Consider the following 27,422-nt stretch of genomic DNA (forward strand, 5'->3'; position numbering starts at 1 on the left):
TGTTGCTGCTTTTGTCCTCCCCTCCCCCGATGAGCTGTCCTATGTGTTTATAAGCGAGGTATAATGACAGCAGGGTGTATAAGTGCTGCAGGTTATTTTGTATTTGGAGGTGAGGACATGGCAAATCAGATCACTTCACACATGAAAGGCACTAGTAGGTCCATTTATTTCTCTGTGCCTCTCTTACTCTGGATCTTGCTGTCCTTTTAGGGGACTCCAGAGGCTAGTTAAAAGGTGTCTGATTCTCACCATGAATCTAATTAGATCTCTGACTGAGGTCTTAACATCTCCTTTGAAAAAAAAAAGAGAGAAAAGAAATGCATGGAGGAATAAGGTGCTAAAGCACCTACCCCTCGCCTCCACTGCACCTTGGCCCGAGCCGTCCCCTGCTCCCTCCTTTTCTGGAGAAAAACAAAGTCCTGCAGGCTAATGAAGTTTGTAATTAAGGAGATTCTGTCAGGCTGAATGAGTAATTAGGACGTGGTTTCTCAGGGGTGTTAATGGTGGTCAGGCTCAGTGGAGCACAGGCTGCATGTATGGCCAAAGAGAGCAGGCTTTCATTCCTCACCAGGAAACGAAAGCGAAAGAGGAGGACTTGTTTCTTCTGCTTTCTTTTAGAGAGAAGCTCCATCTTGTTTGCTGCCCTCGCCATATTACAAAATTCACTGTATGTTAAAGGTCTGCAGCGTCACGTAAGATCAGAACAAAATGCTAGTTGAGGCGCAGTGCATTCTTGCTTATTGCTTCCAGATTATCATGTTTACATTGGTCTGTGGGAAACATTACTGCATTTGTTCGTTCCCTAATTTGCTATAGATTTCTGATGTGTTGTGAAATCAGATATAATTTGAGGAAAATGGCTGCAGGACAGGACCACGCTATGTTCTCGGTGAAGACATCTCCATTCTAATTATCACATTTACTTCAGATTGGTTGACTGTGCTGCTGATAACGAAAGTTCACCTGGCCTCAATTAACTATATTTATCTCAGATTATCCCTCCATGAGATTTCTGCTCTGGCAAAAAGATTAGCGTTATTAAGAGTTGCATACGCAGGATGAATACATTTTCAGACAAAGTGACATCTCTTAAGGATGAAAAATTAAATCAATGAAATGGGAATCAAAAGGAAGCAGCTGCGTGTACTTGGGATTCTCCGCCAGTGCATGTTTTTTTTTTCTTCCTTCTCCTGTAATATCACAGTTTACATCCACTGATGCTGCTCTTTTCATTTGGACAACAAATTGAAAATTACATTTTCTAATTGCTTAACTTGTATCTAAAATGACCTAGAATCAAATTTGGAACAGTGGTGAGAGTTTGTGAAAGTGGCTGTGTGGTTCTGGTGCATATGAAAATGTACAGCTGCGTGTTCACACACTAATATAGTGCACATTATAACCCCCGAAGAGCAGCATGCACTCACACACACACCAGACAGGAGCAGATTAGTGTCTTTGTAAACTGATACCTCTGGCAGATACAGTAGAAAGTCTCTTCATAGGTGGATCTCTTTGATCCCAGGTTAACCTCTACATTCTCTAAAATCATTTACACTGTTTAGGCTGGGAAGTGTCCCGCTGTGAGGCACAACACCTGGGCTTTGAACCCATGACCTCACATCTGAGTGCTCTCACCAAAGCCTCTGCTGCCTCCCGGTCAGCTGGAGGATCAGCGTGGACAGACAGGCCCCAAACTCTTCATTTCCTGCTTCGCCTGCAACCAACCCTTCCCAAACTAAAAACAAAAAGCTACCTGTGTTTCAGGTACTATAAGCGACATAACCAGCTTTACCCTTTATGAGGGGCCAGTCATGTTGTCACAGCAAACTCTCATGCCAGTTTTATGAGCCAGAAGGAAAACAGGGGTTATCAGTAATGTTCATTTGATTTCTTTTGATGTGGTCATTTCAGATATTTTTTATATAGTCAAACATGATAGACATAAATTGTCTCCCCCTTTATTGCTATTGTTGTTTTCATAGGGTTACACTCACAGATAAAACAGACAAGATAGATCCGAGTTGCAGACTTTTACAGGTTAAGTAGAACAGGTGTTTGTCACCTCCCGGTAGACTTACACATATGAGGCCTTTTCATCCACTTAGACCACTTCCTCACACATTAGTCTTCAGCCAAATTGCTCTGAGTGGAGGCTTTGCCCAGCCCATCCCTCATCCCCTAACGTGACCTCTCTCCCCCCTGTGCTGCGGGCAGGGCTAGAGATAAAGAACTGAAAAACAGCTCTAGGAATCCTAAATATTAGTGGTTGTAAATCAGCCCCCAGTGGCCTATGAAGAGCAATTATCTTTTTTTGCACTAATAAATCCCCCCAGTCAGAGATAAGATGGTTTCTCTTCCTAACCTGCAGTAGAAAAACACAGCACTGCAAGTATTGAGCAAGATGAAAATGGGAGGGGGGCTGCAAATAAATGAGGGCTCTTTAGTTGTGGATTACACTCAGTCTTAAGAGAAATAATGTAGTCTATTGTGCTGGTGGTGTGCAGTATATCATGTATGAACTGAGGGATATGGCCCATGATCACAGGAGTTTAGGAATTCAGATGATATCAAGAAGCAAACTAGAACTCTTATCAGCCGTATCAATACCTTCTAAACACGATTCACTTCAGTGCGCGGTGAAGTTCGGCTGGTGGAAGTGCTGAGATTTCTTGAAAATATCACTGCAGAGGGAAGCAACATAGTCAACGATGGCAAGATTGTATTGATCTAATAGGAACAGTCTTTGATTTTATCTATAGGAGGTCAGCACGAGGTGTAACTATTGTGGAGCGCAACTCTTAGCCGATTAAACTGACTATCCTTCAGCCAGAGCCACAAACTAACTTCCCATCTTCTCTCCCCTGTGGTACCACTGGGAATATTTTCACTGTACCACAGGGATTTACAAGACTTTCTGGTCATCATCTATATAGTGGAAAAACACCACAATCAGCAGCAGTGGGGCTTTTTTTCTCCTATAGAAGGTGACTGAACTATTATTCCATGTAAAGACTTAAGTTAACCTCATTAAGCTTGCTCACACACAAGATACATAATTGTACCTGAGAGGATAGTCAGCGCTAATACAAATTAGAAAGATAATTAAGCTACTGAGACTGGCCATTGCATCTCCCAGAGCATTGGACCCATAGAACCATTATGGTGAATTAGAGTCTTTGTTTACAGCCACAACAAGAGCCTTTCACCAGTGGCCTTGTTTGTCAGAACCTCCATATAGCTTAGGATCAAGCTTATTAAGCTCATTTGTGGTACTTCTGTTTGGGTGCAAAACTCACACAGGTGTTTGCATTATAACTGGACTAGAAGCACAAGCTAATGTGAACTGCTTTCTTTCCAGTGTTAGTCATGACACCCTACATCACTAAAAGCAAAGAGCCTTGAGTCCATTTGAGAGAAGTGCCTTTGGGCGCTCATAAAAATCTAATCTAAATGACAATTCTATAGTGTGCAATGCATCTGGACTTCACTGCAAGCAGGCAGTTTAGTGCCCTGAAAACTCTTACAGCTACTTCAAAGATGCCTTAAATGCCTCCTGAAGCTACAGGAAACATTTCTCTCTTTGCCTTTTCAAACAGGAACAATAAATTTCTACATTCTTCCTTAGATCATATGATACCTAAACAGGCGAGAGAGAAAAATAAAACTCCAGCCGCTCCAGTCTGTGCACAGCTAACATACATGTGAGCTTCTCATTCTGGTCTCTCTGCAGCGTCATGATTAGATCAGGGCTGGACTTTTTGGTGAAAATATGTCAAGAGAAAAAGATAAGTACACACAGCTGGATGCATTTTAGAGAGCAATTCCATTTTGTCATAGGAAGAGCACTCGCTGTGTAAGGCCTGAATGAAAATGCTGTTGCATTTGAGTGCACCATAACAATCGTAGGGAAATTGTTGACTTCAGCTGTGCTTTAAAAGTGATGCTGAAAAAAGTTTTTGGCTGTGTACAGAGGCGAGTTCTCTTTTTTTCCTCATGGAGAGGGGAGTATGAAGGAGAGGAGCATGCTGCTGGTTGTGTGCCAGCTCTGCCTCCTGTGGTTTCACGCATAACAACCTTGCATGTGCACAGCTCTAAGTAAAGCATTGATTTAAGAGGGTACTTCTTCTTTCCACAGCTTTAGCAAAACAAGCCCCTATGTTTGGATAGACCCGGTAAGCAGCTCACTGACCTGAGCAATGGGTCAGATTAAGTTAGACCCCCCCCCCCCCCCCCACCTCACCCCAACCTCCACAGTACCCTCCCTCCCTTCTTCCCTGCCGGCCCAGTGCAGAATGAGGAAAAGGGAAAGTGCTCTTCAGGGCCTGCCAGCCAGGTCAGGGGAGTTGCTCAGGAAAACAGGAAACTGACAAAAGAGACAAATGACAGGTCTTCACCCAACCATGGGCATTTTGCCACAAAGGTTCATCATCCATAATTGTTGCAGGAGAAATACTTAGAGTAAAAGTAAAGAGACTTTAATTGAAACATGTCTTGAGAGGTTTAACTTTAAAATGGAAGGGTTTTCCTTAAGCAATAACTATAGCTCTCTCTATTCCCCATAACTAGTTTTCCACTGTCAAGAACTGAGTTAGGTAACCACTGTGTCCAGGTAAATGTGTTACCACTGAAACCTGCCTGGGATGAACCTGTGATAAAAACCTAGAAAGGCGTTTTTGGAGTTTGTCATAAACACACCAAACCATCCGTTTCAAATCCACATTTAAAAGAAACATTAACTTTGAGTGTTTTTCTGGAAAACCACAAAGCGGACACAGTGACACGGCTGAACTCATATTTTCTATTGACCATGCTGATAGACTGTTCACAATAAGTTCTACATTTTCTCTGGACAAACTGGAGTGAGGATTGTGTGTGTGTAAAAGCGGGAGGTGGGTTCAGAGTAGAGAAGCTGCTTTTGGCCAAAGGCAAAGATAAGCGAAGGGGAGTGGAGGTGGTGGTGGGGACACAATGGATAGAGCCAAGCAATCAGTTAGCGATCTGGGGCGGTGTTTAGTGGTGCTGTAAGATCTGCTAAACTAGCCCTAATTTCCCCTGTTGTAGGAGATGTGTGAGTTGAGGTGGAAAGGGGCAGGAGGAGGGGAGGCCTTTGGTCTGTCAGAGTGGAGTTAATCTGAACCTGGGGCAGCACGTTCACTTTTGATGGAGGCCAGAGATAGGACACCGAGGCGGAGGAGAAGGAGGGCTGGGAGGATGAAAGATCACCCACACCTGCAAGGGGCTGCCGAAAGTTACAACTCACTCAAAGAGGCCTTTCTATCGCTGCTCCATTTGTCAAGGATGATGGGGGCAATAGCAGCGAGAGCTTCACTTCATTTCTGTTTTCACTAGTGGCTCATCATATGCACTCACCGCAACGGGATAAAGAGTGATTTGTCTTTTCACCAGTAAATCTTTTCCAAATGCAAATAAATTGCATATTTTCAGGGTGAGAAAAACCATTGTAAGGACATCTGTCTGTCTGTGAAGCAGCTGCGATTTAAGTAACATTGTGCTTTGTTCAATCTGAAATAAACATAACAAACAACAGCAACAACAACTAAACTAGACATATACATTTTTACTTCAGCACTCCATATTTGATATACCATGGCCTTTTTCTGGTTTCAAGAGGTGTCTGTATATGAAATCCCCCGTAATCCTCTTGGAGAGAAATATGAAGCACCACCCCTTGAGGTTTGCACTCTTTGGCCCTGTGTCTTCCTTTCAAGCTCTGTAAGATTCATCTGTGCCATCACAAGCTTTCGAATAACTTAGAAAGCCAGAATTATTGGAGCGCGTAACTTTCTTACACCATAAAATACCGAAATCCAGAGCCGTCAGTTGTGTCTGCACAAACCGCAATACTGCAAGCAATAATCACAAACAATAGCTTACTGCCCAGAGGATTCAACACACAGTTGAAACATAAGAGAAAATAAAGGGGAACAACAAGCCAGTTTGCATTATGGGTCAGTCACACTGCAAAAGGCGAGTGGTTGCAAGTGCAGGTCCCAGTAAAGATGGGAGGAGAGCATTAATCCCCCCTGTCCTCTGTCTGTTTCATCTGGCCTTTTTGCTCATTGCCAGGGTAATGCTCTTGCCTCAGCTGGCAGCTCAGACTGCGCCGGGAGCACAGCACATCTGGATCTCAAGCTGAGGGGGTGATACTGCAACTCTGTGTGTGTGTTGTGATGGTGGGCAGCACTACATGTATGGGCATATCTTCTGAACTATGAAGAAAATGCCCTCTGTGTCCCAACAAGACAGGGTGAATTCCCAGTCAGAGGTAGCTGCTCATAAACAAAAACATATGGAGCGCAAGAGAATCATAAAGATTATGTTTCCGAGTCCCACTGAGACTTAAATATCAACTTCAGTCAAAGAATGAGTGTATTTTGTGAGACAGCAAATCTGTAAATTATTAGACAAGGGGAATAAGTATCTATCCTCCAGAAAACAAGGCAAGCTTCCTGTTGGGAATGAAACAGATTGTGTTCTACATGTGTATATTTTAAATGAGTCCTGTAAATCGTGAAATCATGTTAACATGTTGAGATGTTTTACATGCATGCTAGACGCATTACCTTTCAAGATCTGCACTACGCTACAAGTGCTCCCTCTCTCCTCAAGACCGCCAAACTCATATGTGGAATGTTTTTGTGAAGTGTGGTTTGGATTTTCATGCTTTTGAATTTCACTTGCAAATCAATTTCCATATGTTCATCTGTGCTTTGCAACTGCACGGGCTAAGAGTGTGAGGGCGATGTGTATGTGTATGTGCATGTGTGGCGAGCAGCACCGGAAATTCAACTTTTTTCTCCTCTCAGCTGTTCTAATGATACTATTCAAACATTGACAAGAGAATTGCTTGTGCCTTACATAAACAAAGCGAAATCAGTGTGTTTGATGAGAGAACTGACGGAGGCCTGTATATGCACATTGCTGGTGTTAGTGGAGGATTGGGGCTCTTGTTGAAATGATGCGAGAGAAAATGTAGAACAGGATTCCTGCTGAGGCTAACAGATCAGGGACTATCCCCTGCATAATGGAACAGTGTTGTGAAAAACAGGCAAACCCACATAGATCACATCTCATGCTCAGGGCATATGAAAATTACTTTAAAGAACATCAAGAGGATGTGAAGACAACCAGAGGTTAGTGATGGATCCGTCCTAACCCTTAACACTTCAACTGTGGAAGTATGAGCTCTCATTGTCCTGCTGTGTAGCAGCGTGTGGCTAACAGCAACCATACACAAGAGAGTCTTGCAGTGAAAAATAATGGGTACATCTTAACACCCTCAGCCCTTTACAACTTCAAGCCATGTCTTCAGTTATAAACTGGATGAAGTGGCAGAGGTAACAGGAAACACCATACAAAAGACCAGACTGAATCACCTGTAAGAGCCTGCTCATCTTTCTTCTGTCAGTGTTTTTGAAAGATGCACCAATTCATTTCAGATCTACAATGACTGTGAACAGCTAACCAGTGATGCTGGTGGTGAGAAAGTGTTGCTGGGATATTTCACCACACGGAGGGCAGACCAATTGTGTGTACAGCACCGTCTCTGCAGGGATTAGTGGTGCCATTAAGTGGCGATGAGTTGCAGTGGGGGGCCACATCCCCTGCTCTCTCATTAAATTGCCGGCAGCTGCCCTTTATCACAGCTCTGCTCCGCCACTATACTGTACCATCAGCACCCTCACAGCACCCATGGTGCCAGTCTAGGACCCCTGACCTTATGAAGTCTCTTTTGGCAGCTTGAAGAAAGTTTAATTGCAGGCTATTGTGAGAATTACAGCAATTTTCTTTTTACGGTTTGCATGCATATACACCTTTTTGTTGTTTTTCTTTTACATAAATATGCTCAAAAACATAAAGTTAATGCATGTTTTGATCACAACGGAGGCAATGAAGTGGTGAGGTGAGGGGAGGCAGAGTCGTAAGGGGAATATTAAAACTGAGAAAATGCTTCTAGATGTAGATGCTGCAAAATCAGTTGAACATAAGTACAATGTTTTCAGTATATTTATAGATACTATACAATATCTGCTTTGTGTTATTCTCTATTTTTTCTGTTACACATAATTTCTTTAGTGTGGGGTGTTACCTAGTAGTGGATGGTGACTAACCACTCAGCAGGTGATGTGTGAACATGGTGACTGGGATTGATTTGTTCTTTTCACACAGCAACAATCAACAACTGCGAAAGCGTTTAGCTTTTCCAAGACCAGCCTTTTCTCTTATAGACACAGCGCTCTTGTAGCTCTTTAATCCATTACAAAATTAATCCATTGACTTGTGTTTTAAGTGTGGATAAGGGATAAGAAAAACAAAGTGTGTGTACTCCTGTATGTGAGTGTGTGTCAGTCCCACACTGCAATATATGCAAAGATACCAAAGGGGATCCATAAATATTCTTGGGATCTAAACGGCTTTTGAACAGAGGAGACAGAGGTGTGTTCAAACACTACCCAGAATTCACTGCTAGAGGCTATGGCCGTGGGGCAGAGATAGGTTGTTCTGTGGACACAGTGGGGAAATAGTAGGTGGAACAGTCAGTAATGACAAGCTCCACATCTTTCCGAAAACGCCCACTTATGAGAAATTTGTCATTTCCTTGGGGGATAATTCATTTCTAGAAGTCAAAGTTTATTTTGATTTGCCTTATTTTAGACATGATAAGACACCTAGAAACATATACTATCTTGAAACGGATGATCTTTCTTTACAAAAGCCTTCCACTGTGATTCTTAATAGGCATCGTAACAAAGAGACAAGCTGTGAGTGTGAGGCAGTAGTTTCAGTCATACAATCAGCACAGCAACCCTGCCCCGGACACGGCCCCCGGGGCGATGGAGCTGAGGTGAGGTCTCAGGAATACAATCATACACACACATGGATTTGGGGAAATTAGACTTTCACATAAATGTAAGCATTTACAGGTTGTAAATATCCTGTTGGATTTCATGAATGTAAAAGCATAGGTGCTATTCACACAGGCTAGGAGGAAGCACACACAAATTCAGGCATGCATGCGCACACACATTTATGTTGGAAATAATTTAGTATTCAATAATAAGCAATTCAGTTGTATAATTTCTTCACCTTTGGTTGGATAATCTACATATTGGAACAAACACAATTTCACTGACACACTATATGAAAGTTTAAACTGTAAAAAGCAATCTGTGGCAATCAGCAACTCAACTGGTGGATAAACAACTGAGATCTCTACCTGCACCGTGAAATATGAGTCTAATTTCAAGGTAATTAGGATGATCTCTTTCCTATTTATTTTTTTCAATTTGCATACCTCTTCAGTAATGTCTTTTTTCACACATCCCCCCTGGAAATAGTTACATCAAAATTGTATCTCCAGAATTGGTCATATCACAACCTATTTTCTTGGCTTTGACTTTAGTCATGCTTTGTGTGATTGCAAGGCCGGGCACAGCAACGACGTTCGACACAAGACAGATACATCGATACTAGCTGAAGTAATCCTTCGTTTACAGTGTTTACGTTTCTACTGCTGCCGGAAGTTTGTGACTCTTACACTGTGGCGGAACAGAGATTGTAAAGATGATTGCTGCCACCCAGCCCTCCAATTTGTTATTGAGCATGTCGCCACTACCTGGAGACCCCCTGTAGTTAAAAGAGAATAACGGCCATAATGGAGATCTCTATCCAAGGTTACATATCTGATTGAGCTTTAAAGATCAAACAGTCAGCCAAACATTCGGCATTCCTCACAGAGTTTCTTTTGAAGTAGTGGACCGCCTCTCTTCAAAGGTGTTGTCTTCATACCACCCTGAAGATGTAAACGCTATTACTGTAAATCCATTTGGTCATATTCTGTTTGGTTTCAGGAAACATACTCATTTCATGCAGAGCAGCCCAGAGAAACCCTCGGCTCTTTTATAGGAAGCAGTTGCAACTAAAAACATGTTTGGATAAAAGATGAATGTAAGATATCTGATAATAGATTTCTTAAACATTTTTTGCATAGGTGTCAGTACCCAATAGAAATGATTCTTACTCAAACTTACTTAAACACTCCTAAAATAAGTAGTTTTATTAGGCACAAATTTGAATAAACACCAAAATGAAGTGATTTACATTCTGACAGGCTTATCGTTCATAAGGCCTGGCTTGCATCACCTTGATTCTGTTGAGATGGAAGCAGCTATTATCTGGCAAATGAAATGTAGAGAATATTAATGATGACTGGAACGCATGCCCAATCACTTCCCCGTAAAAATTATAGAGGATTATTTCTGAAAGGCAGAAAAACACGCTGCTTATTAAATCATTTCTCTCTCCCCCCTTCTTCATGCTTTTCATAGGTGGTCAACAGTAATCAGTTTACCGTCTGGCTCTTTCAGGGTGTTAAGACATCCACTTTTCATTTGCACAAACAGAATGATAGTTTCAAGCAGCCATTTAAATTAATCCCCCTTAAAGTTTTGTGCAGTCCGTCTAGAAAAAACAAACCACCCACTTTTAATCTGAAACCTATGGTGTTTTTTTTTTTTTTTTGTGAAAAAGGATTTACCCATAATTCTCATTGCCTGCATCCCTTCCCCCCACTTGCACAAAACACATCTGCACCCTTTTTGCGCGCGCGCACACACACACACACACACACACACCCATGCGGATGCACACACAAACACACACTGTATAATTCATAAAGCCTAAGCTCTTTCAATACTCCAAAATGCCAGATAAACTTTTCTCATTTGCTCCTAATTTGGTCACGCAAGATAATGCCAACATCTGAAGGCTTTTTAAACTGCTTTTTAAAATGCATTCCTGAAAGGAGCTGGCACTGGCACCTCTGCACCTTGTCAGCTCCAATAATTATTTCCAATCCGGAGCTAGCCCTTAATGTGCTGATTAATCCAGCCCTCTCCTTGCTGTGAGATGCATTCAGCTCCATTAATTTTTCAAAAAGGCCTTACTCTCTTTTGCTGGGAGCCCTGCAGATGTCAGGGCTGTGGCAGAGAAAGCCATTAGAAGTTAACACCTCCCACTCCCCAGAGACTGGCATGGACTTTCCCCTCCCTCATTCTAATGCCAAGCAGCCGCATTAAGGACGTCAGCTGCCAAGCCTGGCATTCCCTGAACTTGGACATCACCATCTAAGCACCATCCCCCAAAAAGAAAACAGCTTTAATAAGAGTGGTTTCAAGAAACCAACATAATGAGAAACAAGCCTCTCACAAGCAATGTCAACATCAATGCTTTAGTTTCTCAGGAATATTCAGGATTTGTGGAGAGTCTCGAGTCGTATGTCACTGTTCTTATCCGAACTCTCAGCTCAGAGATTCCAAGCCAGGTTTCAGATCAGCCTCTGTGAAAATGTCCTTTAAGAACAACTTGCTCACCAATGTGTGCGAATTCAAAGCAATTTGAAATCTGTGCTCCAACCTCCTCTCACTGCAGAGCTTTGTGCAGCTCCCCCCTTATGCAGACTGGTTACAAGCTGTCTCAATTGAGGAAATCCCCCCCTTCAACCAGCTTTTATCTGCCGATAGGTAGGTGAATGGTGGAAATTAGGATTCCTGGAGAGACTTGGGATGGAGAGAATAGAAACAAAGACTTCCCCATGTCAGGAACCGATGTCTCTTTTTCCACTGCTTTTCCCTTTCATCCCAAGGGCTCCTGTCAGACAGAGGGAAAGAGAACGAGAGCACATATAATACCTTTTAAGAGGCTGCCAGTTCTCTCCCATGCGATAAGCTCTGCTCGAATCACAATGGAGTTTCAGGACCCTGCAGTCACCCCACTGTAGGCCTGAGAACACACTCCAGCATACACATCAACACCGATATGCAAGCCGCATTGAAATATAGCACTGTAGCTAATTAGACATACAATATTGGATCCATTTTACACTAAAAGCTCTCTTTTCTATGATAATTTCCTCCGAATCATCTTCAGAGCCTGACTATAGCCTCTTAAGTTGGGATATAGCAAAGAAACATTTTAACTTCAGCACTTTAACACAAAATCATCTGTCTACATCACTATGTTTAGGACGTCGAAATGGAAGTGTATAACTCCGCACTCAACTCAACATTGGAGATACTATGTATACAGTGTTTAGTATACAATCCCCACTGCAAAGTATTCAAAAATCTGTATAAACAGAGGCAGTGTCAAAATCCCAGCCCCTTTGAATGGTAATGAAACGGAGGTGTTAGGATGTCAGAAATCTGTCCAATAATGATAACAGTACAACTCCTGTTTACACTGAGCACGCTTCAGCTCCCAAAACCCAAAGTGCAGCCTCATTTACGTGCTAATGTGGGGAAGCAGATAAAGGACGGAGGAGCGATCACATGGCCTGTCAGAGAGTCACCCTTTGAACCATCCCTCATGCCGATGAAGAGGGGGGAAATTAAAGAGTCTCAGCAGGTTTACCACCTTTCAAACACAACTCACTCTCCACTCAAGTCCTCACATTTGTGACAGAGAGAAAAAAAAATAAATATGTGTTGGTACCATAATACACATACATATACACACACAAGCTTTCAGGGCAGGAGTTCAGTGTCGTGCTCCTATACGGGAGATTTTCTTTGACAGTTAATCCAAATGATTGTTTGGATGGAAGAGAATTAGGTGGAGGTTGATGTAATGTACAAGACACAGCCAAACACTTTGTGTAGCTGAAGCATTAAGTACACAGCACTATATTAAATGCTTTTTGGGTCATAGAGACAGAGTGCTCCTACACTCTAAGTCAAACTACAGCTTAATGTGCCACAGTGCTAATTTAACTTTAAACTTACCAATCAGTGACTGAAAGGATCAGGTATGAATAACTATAAAAGACACATGAAGTATGGTTCAAGATCAGAACCCTGGTCACATTTTCATAGAGGTTTCAGCTTGTTTGGTTTTATAACGTGTAGCTTTAATGTTTTGATTCAGCCACATCAACAGAATTTTCAGATGTTTTTATTGTTATTAGAGACTAGAACAGAAATAAGAGTGAATACGTTCAAGAGTGAACTTAAACAAAATGCTATTGTTGGTCTGTGTCTGCTGGATGTGTGAATAAACAGCTTTAACTTGCTAACAAGTGATATGTCATTGTTGTGTTTAGTCCCTGTTGTGTTGCTCATGTGGCCAAAAAGTCAATTATTGCAGGCTTAAAATCCTTGTGGACATACCACTGAGCAATGTCCAACTGGGAACCCTAACCCCTTCCAAACAAATGATTGCCTTATTTTACCTTCTGTCACAAGGCCCAGACCTCCTGCCTCAGCCATCCTGCCAAAGACTGTAGTTGTGTGAAATTGTATGCTACAAATCGGTGAAGATTTATCACCAGTCATCCAGGTGAAGTTATCTGGAAGTTGAGTCATGGTAACCGGACTCTCAAAACATTTCAATACTCATCCAAGTAGCTTCTTCAGTCTTCTGCATGCTACATACTGCAATAAAGAAGTGAAAAACCCTAATTTCAACAAGAGTGGATTCTTTAAAATGTTTCCAAATGTGTCCACTACAGAGAACAATGCAATTAATGAAGAGGAGGAAACAACATACACTCCCAAGACTTTCTTAGTTGTGGTGCTATGAGTGAAGTATCCTCTAAAATTAAACATTTACTGCTGCACACACATACTGTAATTGTAAACTATTCTAGTGTCAATGTTTCATCTCCTAACCTTTGATGATGACTTTTGTCTTGTCCTGAGGTCAGACATTAAACATTAACAATACAATACAGAAATGTTTTGACTATTACAGAAAAAAACATTGTCTGGATTGTTACGTAAACTCCACCCATCTGGTGCTGTAAGATGGTTAAAACAAATGAACTACTTGCTTGCACTTTATGACCCTGATCTGTTTAGGGTTAAAATGAGGTAACAGAGGACTGATGGAGCATGTACATGATCCCAGCTGCACTGCCTTTTGGAGGAGTGGCTCTCCGGGAGCAGGAAGTGAGTTCTCAAAGTCCTTATGTAGCGTTTAGATGTGCTGAAGTTTTGAACTAATAGGTCTAGATGTTCCCCCTGACCCTGCCCTCCTGCCTCAGCCATCCTGTTAATGTGAGCAGCCAGCTACACCATATTAGTGGTGCTGCATTAACTGTTCCCACATGCTGCTGAAATCTGAAGTAATGCACCTGTAATTTTTCATGCGTTTGTTAATATTTTACATGTGGGTTTAAGGTTGATGTTACTAAGTCTAAAAGGTTTGAGAGTGCCCGCGGTCACAATTTGATACTTCTGTTCAGCTTTCATTCACACCTGCTTACAGTTTTACAGACACTGACTGCTCTAACTTATAGGCGATTGTGTAATGCATCCACATAATTCACATTAACACCCACATAAAAGCATGCAGTCTAACTCAGGGGTCATTTCATTGTGTAACAGTTTTCCATTTGTCTGATTGTGTTTGTGTAAAATGGATACTTAATAACCAGTCATTTAAAACTTACATGACTGACTGAACATGTATGCCAAAGTCGCTGCATTTTATTTTCATCCTGCTGTGCATGCTAGGTGTGACTGCTATAATATGAAACAATGTGGTTTTGGTAACACGGTTACTTTTCTGACTCAAAACAGAAACTGCCCACATGCTAGCATGAAGGTCTGAGTTGTAAGATGCTGATTCTGTTTCCTGTAATTCCTGGAAAAGGATCAGTCTCTAAGAGGCATAAATGTTGAATAAAATTTCAGTGTAATTATTCAGAGGAGATTTGGAACAGTGGAACATTTAGGCCTTTATCCCATGTATTATGCAGGGAATTAACAGCTAGAGAGCTATCTGCATTTGGCAAGAGCAACTAAGTAAATACTCCAAATATATGAACCAGACAACCCAGAATCTCACTAAATGCAATCATTAAACTTCTCTGAATTCTCATTAACTTTGGGAGCTGTGTTATTGCTCAGGTTCACTGTTAGCCATGTAGGTGATAAAGTGAATCAGTACACACTGTGCTGATGTTATGATGCATTTAACAACAACTGTACTGTGGACAACGGTTCTATGTTTTCCTCTTACTTTCTTTTATATGGAGATATTTTGGTGTTGACAACAAAAAAATGAACCCCCAATGGCTGGGGTTCAGAGAGGGGGCAGGCCAGATTGAGAAAGAATTGCTTTGAGTGGTGGATCGGCATTGCAGGAATTTTTTAATTTCCTGTTACTCAATAATTCTGCTCTAGTTAGGTCCTTGGACAACATCCTGCACGGTACCCTGTCTGATCAGCTCAATCCATTGGACAGATGCAGGGGAAACATGTTTTAATCCTTTATCATTGGTCCAGAACATGGTGGCCGAGTGTGACTGACCCGACAGGTAGGAGATCGAGTGTAGTTGTTTGGAATTGTGGTCAGGCTCAGTGATGTCACACACCTGGGACATATCCCGACACCCCCTCACCCAATGTACAAGTGATTATTTTATCCTCAGGCTCTTTATGAGCTCATGGTGATAAACGGGAACGATTCTGCTGTCTTTTACTGGGGAACTAAAGAAAACAGTCAGATGAGAAGCAGAACGAAGTGAGCGGTAAGTGCTTTACAGTGGGGGCGTCAACTTCCAGGCCTCCAGGGCTGCGGAGCTGGTTTTCTGCTGAGGATCTTCCCTTCTTTAACCTCCACCCTGCTGCCCTCCCCTCTGTTCAGGGTCAAATAAATCACCTGCCATCGCAGGTGCTGACCTGTTGTTTATTAGTAAATGTCTAAAGGACAAGCTTTGAGAGGGGGAGGAGTAGAAGAGAGGTAGTCAAGGGGTTAAAGCACAAGTCTTAGGTCTTAAGGTTGATTTAGCAGACCCTTTGGGAGGCTGCTGTACTACCCTGAAGAAATGAATGCCAATAAAGCTTGTTGTGACTGATGTTTGAAAGCGTCTTAATTGTCTTGTTAAAAAGAAAGACTGTGGTATGTTGGAAGAAAATGTGCTTGTAGTGCTGTGAGTTTTCATAGCAAAATACAAACTAAAGATTAACGCAGCTGGAAACACCCTCAGACAACTTTCCTATTTCACTTGATGTATGATAAAAACTTACACACTTGCATTTCAACTTCACTTATTCACATCTAAAGGCCTACGGCCTATAATTGCTTAGAAAACCAAAGATCTGCAGGTATTAACAAATACCCGTTGTTCTCCCACCAACACTAGCACTGTGTATAAGATACTTTTCCACATTCCACATTTAATCAAGTCATTTCTTTGTAAAGGGATTATTTGTTGAGAACACTGCCTGTCAGAAATGACAGACACAGATGAAAATGTGCCAAATTACTTCCGCCATTGCTTCATAACTGAAACGATAAAAAAAACACAGCAAAACCTCAGAGACAAGCCGGGATTGACAGCAGAGCCTGATCTGCACTTATCTAATAAATTGAACTATTGTCTTTTCACTCTTGACTTAGCCTCCTGATGCATGTGAGCCTGAAAGAGACCAAAGCACCGGAGGCCTCAGCATAACACTTGTGCTGTCACCATCCAACAATAACTGGCGGCTTCCACCAACGGTAAGTCAACCTTAAAATTTTTAAATTAAAATAATGATTGTCTAAACATTTATACACTTGATTTCTGTGTACTTACTCTTTTGTCTAGACAGTGCATTGCCATAAAGCTGACAAAATAACATTAGCCTGCAAGAGCTGGGCAAAATATCAGTATCAAATGATGTCATCTGCCCATGTAATGTAAAGCTAAGATTGAGCTCGATCAATTAGGATTTGCAGTGGAGCAGAAAATAGCTTATGACAGAGCTAAGGTGGAGGAATGTATGAGGAAAAATAAACTTTTCCTCTGACACACACTCTCTACCTTTGCAGATTCACAATGCAGTCACACTGCATGCTTTCATGTATTTACTATAGGAAAATATGACACAAATCATCCTCATACTTGTTCAATTTGAGAAAATGTAGGTGTAGACTATATAGTTTCATAGTGACATCTACAGTTCTGATTTTTTTCATACCAGCCACATTACAATTAACCTAATTAACAACCTGAATGAAGAAATTCAATTTGAGTTCTTGTTTCACATTTGTGTAATGCAACATGAACTCCCTTACACTGCCTGTTCGTTTGGTCTGAATTTTGTATAATTTCTGATTTCATTTGGTCTCACTTGGTCTGCTGCCTCAGTTCTGGTCCCATCTGATCTGCTTGACGTGCTACAAGCTCCTGCTTATTTAACAGGATTGTGAGCGACTGTCAGAGCATGCTGAGGTCTGACTACAGGAGAGCTCCCACGCTGCCCACCATCTTCCGTTCACCTGAAGACTCGACAGGCTAGAAACTCCAAGGAGGAAGACTTAATGCAACCACACATTTAGCTGCAAACTTGACAGCCTGACACTTATTTCCTTTTCCTGTCGGAAAACAAGTTATGCTTGTAACAAAACTAGAAGAAAAATCTTCATATAATAACAGTTCAAGAAGAAAATCTTTTTTTTTGTTTTGCCTACATATTAATAGCTGTGTTGCATCGCTGCTGCTGCCAACTCTCTTCCATTTCCCTCAAACACATCACTGCTGTTACTGAATGAAATGCAGTATGATATGGTATTATTTAGTTATTTCCTGTGGAACTAAAACAGCAAATATACACTTAACTCAACTGTGTGTAACAGTACACTGCAAGCAGTGTGATGTATAGCTTACTTATATGCGTATAAAGATATAGATGTGAATAATATGGTTGGGGGAAATTAGAAGAGAAATATGTAAACTGGTTAAAATTCTGCTCATCAAGTCAAGCTGTGTTTATAAGTTTGAAATAGTTAAGCCTCAGTCTTATAAAACGGACAAGAAAACATCTTTGTGAATAGGGAGACTATGTTTAAGTACTGTCTTGTTTTGTTTCAGTTCAGAGTTGACAAATTATAGTGAGGGAACCTGGGCTAAAAATAACATAAATTATGACCTGCAAGCCAGGGTTGAGGCAGAGGTAAAATTGAGGCTTCATTATCTACAATAAAAATCTCTTACTGTCACATCAGTGAACCTGTAAAGTTGATCTTTTGATATCCTATGATTTGTAGAAGCTATTATCAAAATGGATATCAGTATGTCTGAGTGAGTTAAATGATGATTTCACTTAAAATGACTTATTACATGCTCAAACTACACTATCACCTTGATCTGCTTTCAAAGGCACCATCTTTAACAGACAACTTCCCCTCTGTATACAAGTCTGCAAGGCGGGTCATTCCCAATGACAGCTCAAATCATGTTTGTTGTTGAGCAAAGAGGTTGAGAGCCAATGCTTGACAGGCAGGTGTAATAACCCAGAGAGTTGAGATGTCACCCATGGGTGCAGCTTGGGGCAAATAAGTCCTAGTGAGCGTCGGAAGATTCCTGGGCTATAATGTAACTCTTTGTGCAAGTTGTACTGCAGAAATGAGAAATATGTTCATGCTTGAAGTGTTCTTGTAATACCAGGGTAATGAGTGTCAAAAAGCATTGGCCATTCCAAATACCTTTTGGCATCATGCGTCAAAACCACAATTGCACACACAGGTGCACCTGTAATCTTTTTTCACTTAACAATATATCGACTTATGTCAGCAGTAAGTTCTGAAATGAAAGAAACCTAATATCACTTGTTAGTCAGTTTTATGCACAACTGTCTGTCAGAAGAGCTGGATAAAGTGTCGATGAAACTTACTGTCACATTTATGTTTTATTACCACATTTGCATATTCACAGTCTGCTTTTCGTAACAAACAGTTAAAAGTATGCAACTAGTTTTTAAAAATTACAAAAACCTGACTGAATTTTTTTATGTACGTTACCACAATACAAACTCAGATTTCCATGTTTTTTTTATCTACCCTATTTAAGGGGGGCAGGTACACTCAACAATGCTAAACGCTGTTAATCCTACCCCCAGGCCCCAGACAACAGAAATACAAATTTGCAGCTGCCTTAATTACCGGATTTCAAAAACAAACAATAAATCAGCCTTAGATAGAGATGCTGGTGGAAAACAAACAACCCCTGGGCTTACAGACGGTTATCACCATATTCTGATGTCTTACAGAGATTAACATAAAAGCCCCATATATTGTGGAAACAGGGCCTATGCAGGGGTTGTGACACTTAAAAGTGTGTGACTTTGGGTTTTTTGGGTTTTTTTTTTTTTGGAGCAGATGCATTAACTTTTCAAGGTGTTTGTCTTCTGAGTTGACTAAGAGATACATCTCAGTCACTGGAACAAGGTGTGTCTGTTCCACGCATGAGTTACAGCTCTTGCAGCACAAAGATGTGCTCTGTTCCATCGTGACCACCCGAGTATTGCAGCCCAGCTTTTGAGGTTTTGATTATATTTTATGAGTCCTAATTGTGACTGACCTGGCCTGCTGGTGGCTTCATTTCATCTGAGGGAAGAAGGGTCCTGTCCTTCCTCCTGATTGGGCCATCTTGGCCGATCAGCGTGGCTGTCTTCTGACCTCCACCTTCACAGGACAGTGAGGGACACGTCTCAAGTTCATCCTCCCCTTGGGTGGTATGGTTCTCAGCTTACCTCCACCTGTCCGCTGGGGCCAGCTTCTCCCTTCACCCCTCGCCCTCCAGCTTCTCTGTGAGACTACTTAACATACCCCACTCAGCTCCATTTACAGCTCTTTAACAAAACTCTGCCATTGTTTACCAACACCAGTTAGGTGAAAACACTGCTTTCATGTCTAGTTTATCCATCATTTTACTAAATAAATGAGTACACTTAATATTTCATGATAGGATCTGAATTCTGCTTTGAATTAACTTAAAACTCACATATAGGCTATTAGATATTAGCCCAGAGCAAAGCAAGTTCCTTCTTCACTCTGAAGTCCAGTGGCTGTTGCTCTCTTTAGGTAGTAACATAAGAATGTGAGTCTAACCCTTCATTAAACTGCAGATTCCTCATTGTTTGTGTAACCCCAAAGTGACTCCTGAGTCACATTTGTTCTCTAGGCCTCCGTAGAGCCGAAAATGGCCGCTGCATGACCAGATCCTCTTTGATGCAATAATGAAAACAAATGAGTGTAACATGATAATATATTGAGGAGTGCTGCAGTTTCAAAGCTGACATCGCTGGGAATTGAGGTGCAACCAGGGAAACACTAAGCTATGTTTGTCATCACTCTCAACATTGTCTCTTGCACAAATTATTTCCTCCAGTTCACTTCAGAGTATTAGTCTTCTTAGGGGTTCAATTAATCAAAGGAAGCACAGTTCCATATGTCTCTGCAGGGTGACTTTGACTGACCCCACCTTCATTATTCTGTTCCTGGATTTTTTTAACACTATAATTAACTGCTTTGTACTCTGTAAATACCAAAGTAAACTACAAATCATGTTTAAAAAAATACCATTTGAAAAATAAAACATTTTAGCAATCCCAATTGTTGCTTAAATAGACCCTCCTAAAAATTATGTCTATTACGGTGCTCTAAATATGGTATTAGGACATGACCCAATTTATCACTTGTGAAATGAGTTATGGAACCTTATCCTTTTTATTTCCATAAACATAATTTTATCTTTATAGACTCTGTATTACCTGCTATTTAGGTAGACTCCAAGTTATTTTCTACAAGCTCACCTGTTGTTCTCATAAGGAAATCAATGCCTCTCTCTGGCGGTATAATAACATTCCCGCTGGAGAGTAACAGCTTAATTCACTCTTATCACTTTTGGTTGTCTGGCTTCCAGTCAAGCTGGGGTCCAAGAGGTGAAATGAGTTTGGCAACCTCAACTCCAGGCACGACAAGAGAACACACATCATGGTACAGTTAGTGGAAAAAGAGAGGGAAAATTGCCTGCATAAGCAGAAAAGATAGAGTTTCATCGTCATCCCACTAAAAACGCACACTCGTCTTTGGCAGACTTCAAACACTTAATCGGCAATCATTTTTCAATGAGCCCCAGAGGAGCACATTTTAGTGCTCCACCAAACAGTCTGCTGCTTTGTGCTCTCTAATCCCTCACGGTTATGCATCATGGGGAGCTAGTGGTCGTTCTTTAGGCGGAGGTTAACCCCCACCTCCAGACTCACAGACAGGCGGACAGACAGACCCACAGCACTGCTCCAGTCCTCTCCTCTACTGCCTCTGCTCTGCCTCACCCGCAACATCTGTAACCATCAGGAAACACTCACTTTCTATTGGTGCAGCCTTCAAATTGAGATTGTCTTTTGATCTGGAGGCTGGACAAAATGCAAATGAAATGTGATCCCATAAATGGCCTCCTCATCTGCCTCGTTAGGCTCTGTGAGGAGGCTTCACCAGCCCCTTGGACTGAGCCCTGCCTCTTCTGGACTTGTATCACACATGTGACTGCCTCACTTCAGAGACACCCACCCTCCCCCATTGCTCCCCCCAAGCAGACACACACACACACACACACACACACACACACACACACACACACACACATACACACACACACACACACACACACACACCAGCATCTTCCCTTCACTCCCATCTCATCTTTTGCTTGTGTTCACAATCTGAGACACAGTGCTCAGGAAAAATCATATGCAGGGAAGCCAATAATCTAAACAGCACTTAACCTGGCCGGTGGAGGAGTGTATTTGTGTGATGAGAAAATCTCCAGGCTCTGGCTTTGTCTCATTAAAGAGAAAAGATGAGCGTTCCCTACTGCAATTAAGAGTCAATCTCCTGCATTAACTTGCCGCCCTGCGGCCACACACACAGCACAAAGACAACAGGCCATCCCCTGTCACTCATTTTCCTGCAGCGAGCAGTGCAGAGAACACACTTGAGATTAAATTAGATGTTCTGTCGTTCTGGGTTCACCCGCTGAAACTTAAACATGGAGAATGTAATGCTGCAAGAAAATGCAATGAATGTAGCTCCAAATCATGTCCCAGTGATCTCTTCACTCTTTGCATCCTTACCAACAACTACACTGCCAGCAGTGAACTGTTAGTGTTGCCTACTAATGTGTAGTTAGTAGTAGTTATAAAACAGAAATACTATTTATTACAAATCAAAAACAGCCACATTACCTCCTAATATTCAGGTATTATTAGTGTGTGGACTCAGATATATGGTGATTTTATGCCACGGCACTGCCACCAACTGTTGAACAGTGAAACAGAATGAGAAAGTGAATTGCACATGTGCTCATGCATCCTGCTCTACACAACACAATACCAATAAAAGCAGGGTCCACTCTTGAAAACATTGCTCTGTTGTGTTGCTATTGGCCAAAGCGCTTTAAATAAAACCTCAAAATAAAACTCAATGAAAACACCATATTTACATCTTCTGAAACCTCTTGAAAACAATTTGTTTCTATTATTTTAAGCAAAGGTATCACCTTTAAAAAACAGCCGCTGCATATGTATGACACTATTTGGTCTGTGTAACACTCGATTGAAAAGCAGGTTTGGACGACTCAGCATTGTAATTTAAACAGCAAACATCATTAAGCACTCTAAGCGCAATATTCATCAAACAAGATTACTGCCGCACTCAAAAGGAGCGAAATGCCAGGCGACAACAAACAGGCAGTCATTTCAAAGGAGAACGCATTGTAGGCGTGGCAGGAGAAATCTCAGCCGAAATAGTGAGGATAAACACGGCACTTGAAAACCACTATTCTGTTTATTATGTCACATCATCGTGTCTTTGCAGGACTATTAGACCAAATGGAGACTGTGGAGGTCTAGTGTGACTGTGTATGTTTGTGTGTGTGTGTGTGTGTGTGTGTGTGTGTGTGTGTGTGTGTGTGTGGTGGCCATGGGGGTATTAAAGAGTCTAACAGAAAATAAGAGACAAGTGAGATTGAGTTGAGATGGGGTGGGCTGGCATAATGAGTGACATATTGAGAAATCTTTACCTACAAAGCAGAGTCTTCTTCCATGCAAATGAGACTCACTTGATAAGGATCTGTTTGATGGGACACATGCGGAATATGAGGCAGTTAATTCCCTCATTAGTATTCCACAGAGCTGATTGGCAAAGACCAGAGAGAGCCAGCCGGAGAGCTTGTCTGCAAAACCCAATATTGATTTGTTTAATGGTGTCAGGGAGTCAAAAATCACAAATCTCCTGTCAATTGTTTATGAGGCTGTTTAGCAGGCCAATAGATGCCCCTCGCTTAATTAATACCTCATTACGGAGATGTGATTATATGCTTGAACTGTTAATGGGGCCCCTGAATTTCAAAGACCACCATAAAAGGTGTTCTGACAAACAGAGCTGGGGAAAGTGCGATATCTGATGAGTCTCAGTGTGTTTGTTGATGCGGGGCTCTTTGTTTGTTTTCTTCCCTTTTTTTTTTTTGCTTTCGTAATTTGCAGGGCACCCATGCTCGAAGGCTCAACATCTTCTCCTGGTTATCTCCCATTTCGTTTTCTATCATTTGACAGCATAATGTTACTTAACACTAGAGTAAAACTGGTTGTTCTGTATATCACAAATATTTATGGTCAACATGTACAGTATAAACTTACTGTGCACAATCTGTGCAGGAGACATATTTTAAAAATTAGCAATGACATAAATCTAAAAAATCTAAAAAACAAATGTTGAATGTCTTGTTAGAAATGGCAGAAAAGTGAGGGGGCTGATGTTCACCTAAGCGAGTACACATGGCTGATTTGAAGGGCTCTCTATTTAAAGGCCCATAAAGAGAGTGATAATGGCAGAGGTTTATGAGGACTCAGCCCAGTGAGACAGGCTGTTACTGCCATGGCTGCTGTTGTTATTCCCACTGTTCCTCGATGGCCACTAAAGCGGAAAAATGGATCTGCACTTTGGGTTGAAATATGAAGCTGGGCTTATTCTCCCTCTCTTTCTCTTTTTGTGTGAAAGGCGCCCAGGCATTTGCCTGCATGGTTATGGAGTTAAATGCTCAGCTCCATGGCTGGGCTTCTGCTCGGTTCCCCCCTCCATTTCTTTCCCCCTGACAGGATTAGCAGGTCTCCAGTGTTAGAAATACATTAAGTGGACCTTTGCAGTCACTTATTATGCCTGATTATGCAGCTGGAATGGGGAAGGTAAGCTCTGTTTGTAGTTAAATAACTTCTCAGATGCTTTTTTTTTTACAGCAGCAATCTTCAAAGCATGAACGGGTCAGTGGCTCAGGCACAAAGCTGAGATTGATTTCCACCCTCCTACTCTTTGTTCCCGTGGTTTAAAGAGGACAGGTTCTACTAAATTAGTTTGCCCGTGTTATTAATGGAATAGCCAATTAAACTCCCATACTGTGGTGTCATGGCAAAACAATGCAGCCTTCCCACAGCAGTGGTTAGTACAGCAGGGTTAATGAAATGGTTAACTTATGTTGATGTATAGATAGGATTAGGCTCCATCTGGGCAGTGTGCCACTCTATTAGTATTAAGTCTGAACTCTTCAAATACCACAGAGTCCCAACAGCTGTCCATTTTTAAAACATCAGCACAGTGATCATCAGGATCTGGAATCTTCTGGGATCTTCTCAGGTCAAGGCGATACATAACGCAGCTTCGACATCACCCGAGACTGCGAACGTGCCTCATGTGGACTCTTCTTGTTTTGACAGCTGGGACAAAACAATCTAAGAGTTTTGGGCTGAAACAAGTGGACAATTCAGCGGGGTATGAGACAGTTTCCATGAAATCAACAGTGAGAGTGAGATTGACAGGGGGAACACATTTCACCAGGAAAGTCGACCAAATACTGAGAAGATGTGGGTTTGCAGGTGTGTGTGCACGAGACAACTGGAGGTTTAGGTGGGTACAGAGAATGGCTTAGTGTTAGCGGTGTCAGTGTCCAAAATTAGATAATATTTATTCTCGTTCCAATACTGAAATCCCATGTTCCTCCTAACTACTCAAGTTATTTTCTGTAACACTAGCAACATTTGCCTTTTTGTTATTCATTCATTATATCTGACAATGTAAATGACTCATCACATTTAAAATGACTCCCTAAGGTGAACAGACTCCAGGCACAATGTGACTGAAATCATGGGCATTTAGTTCATAGCCCAGTTCCCCTGACTTGAAAATTCTAGTTAGAGTATAAGGCAGAGCAGAGGGAAAATTAGTCTTCCTCGCTTGATGGCTGTTATACTTGGCCATTTCCTGACCCACTGTGAATAAAGCTCCAATTTATGGCAATTATCCATGTTAAAGACGGCACCCATACAAATTAGCAATAATGCCAGAGGTGATGAGAATGTGCAAGTTGAGGCAGCTATTATCATATTCTTAAACGGGAATACCTCACATGTACAGCAGATCACAGCTAAAAATGACTTCACACATGTTATCTGTTAGGCAAGTTATGCGAAAGCTAAATCGATCACATTTCTATTTATGTGCCACAGAGAAGCAGTGTATTTGCGACAACGACAGCGGGTAAGAGAGGGCTTTTCCCTGAGAACAGCTGACACAAGTGATCTGTTATTTCTTACAGGTCAGGCACATGGGGCCTCTACACATCACACACCTCAGGCCATGACCACTCAGCAACGCCCTCCCCATCCTGGGCCTGGCCCTGTCACATCTGGCCCCAAAGACCTAGGACGTTTTCTTTCCCCTGTTCAAAATGCACCAGTGGTTCCCATTTAACACCTGTTCGCCCTAATTTCCATTTTCAGGGACGCTGTGGATTTCAAATCATTTATCACTTCCCAAAGTGCTTCCACATGTGTGCTGCCTTTCCCAGTGTGCGGGGTCCCTGCCTCCGGCCAACCTTTTCCAAATGTATTAAAATTCAGTTTGGTCCAAAGAAGTTCAGACACTGATGTTTCATTGTGGTGATGTCTGGTAATTATTAGCCTAAATTACGGCTCCGGCATGTGACTTGACAGGGTGGACTCCATGTTTAAAAGGAGAGATGGGGTGAGGAGGTAGGGCCAAGGTGGTCTGTCACGCTTTGTGCACTTTTATAACTGTGTTCCCTAACACTGGGATGTCAGTCAGACTGAAACAGTTTCGCCACCGTGGAAACACTTGTGTGGTTAGGGACCTGAAAGGGTCCACTGGGGCTCACTGTGGGGCGGCTGGGTGAAGGCTGTGTCAAAAGCACTCCGCTGTGAGGGAAAGACTCCCACATCGAATTCTGATGAACATTAAATACCAACTGCAGTCCAGTTGATATTCAAGGTCAGAGTTCATATTGTGAAACCAGGATTAGATCTCAAAGTGGAAAACGATTTGAATGAAAGTGAAATCAGATTATGTCTTGGGGCTCTTTGGTCAACAGTCCCCAAGTCTCAGCACACTAACAGTGTGTAATTGGCTCTGACAAAATAGGATGGGAGACATGAAACCTACTTGGAAAAAGTGTAATGTGATTACGTTGTGCATATTGCTTAAAAGCAGACATGCCGAAGCATCAGCCTGTAACAACTCCTCCCACATACAGTCGTGGATTTTTTTCTGTCAAGTCGTCCCCTTTCAAAAAGTCTAACAAATCTAAAGTCTGGAAATACATGTAGTTGTCATATATGCAACTGAGTAGAAGCTCACACCGACATTGAAAAATCAAAAAGCACAAATGAGGGGAAAAAAGCCAACTGATTGTGTTGTCATCATATTAAATAATAGACAGAAATCATGGTAGGTAATGAGAACCTTATCATCACTTCATTTTTCATGTTCAAGGGCATGAGCTACAGAAGTGGAAAAAAGGATATTTCCACAAACACATAAAGAAGAAATGTATTCAAATGTAATCTAATTAAAAACGGAAATTGCAACATTTGTGTTTACAAAGTAAGTTTTTTGAAGCGCTAAGCTCCATCTTCAAGTGTTTAAAACTGTACTGTAAGTGTGCTTAATTAAAGTGGGCTGTGAAAATGTGCACTAATCAGATATGGTTGGTAACAAAGTCCATGAAATTACTAATTAGAATTTCATTAAAAGGTACTGCTTTATCATCTGAGGAAATCATAACCTTTAAAACGCTTTCAGGAAGGCAGTATGCCTCTTTAAATAGGCTAAAAGAGAGAAACGGCTGGCTTTTGATGTAATATCTCATTTAGGATTTGAGCTAAATTGGACCATTTAAACATGTCATTGTTTTGGACGTAATTTATCAGACTAATTAATGACAGTTATTGCCTGGGTTGGGCGGCTGACAGAACACCAGGCTCCTGCAGGAAGAGATCACAAAGACAGACGTTTAGCTTGGATGAAAATGCAACATTAGGCAGGCATTAGGCATATTTGCCTCAGAACAAGAGCCACTTTTTGATTTCTCCTTCTGTTAGGGTTAGATGATTAACAATCGCACAGTACTGTGCAGAACACAGCATGCACACAGTTGTTCGGTGATTGTTTTGATCCATGTTTATTTGTATGTGCATTTCAAGTACTAAAAATTCCAGCTCATAGAGATTCACATAGTCGTTTAGGTTTGAATCCTATGGCCTGTTTAGTGTGTCGTCCACGTG

The sequence above is a fragment of the Anabas testudineus genome, chromosome 15 (assembly GCF_900324465.2).
Source record: "Anabas testudineus chromosome 15, fAnaTes1.2, whole genome shotgun sequence".
In the NCBI taxonomy this organism is placed as follows: Eukaryota; Metazoa; Chordata; class Actinopteri; order Anabantiformes; family Anabantidae; genus Anabas; species Anabas testudineus.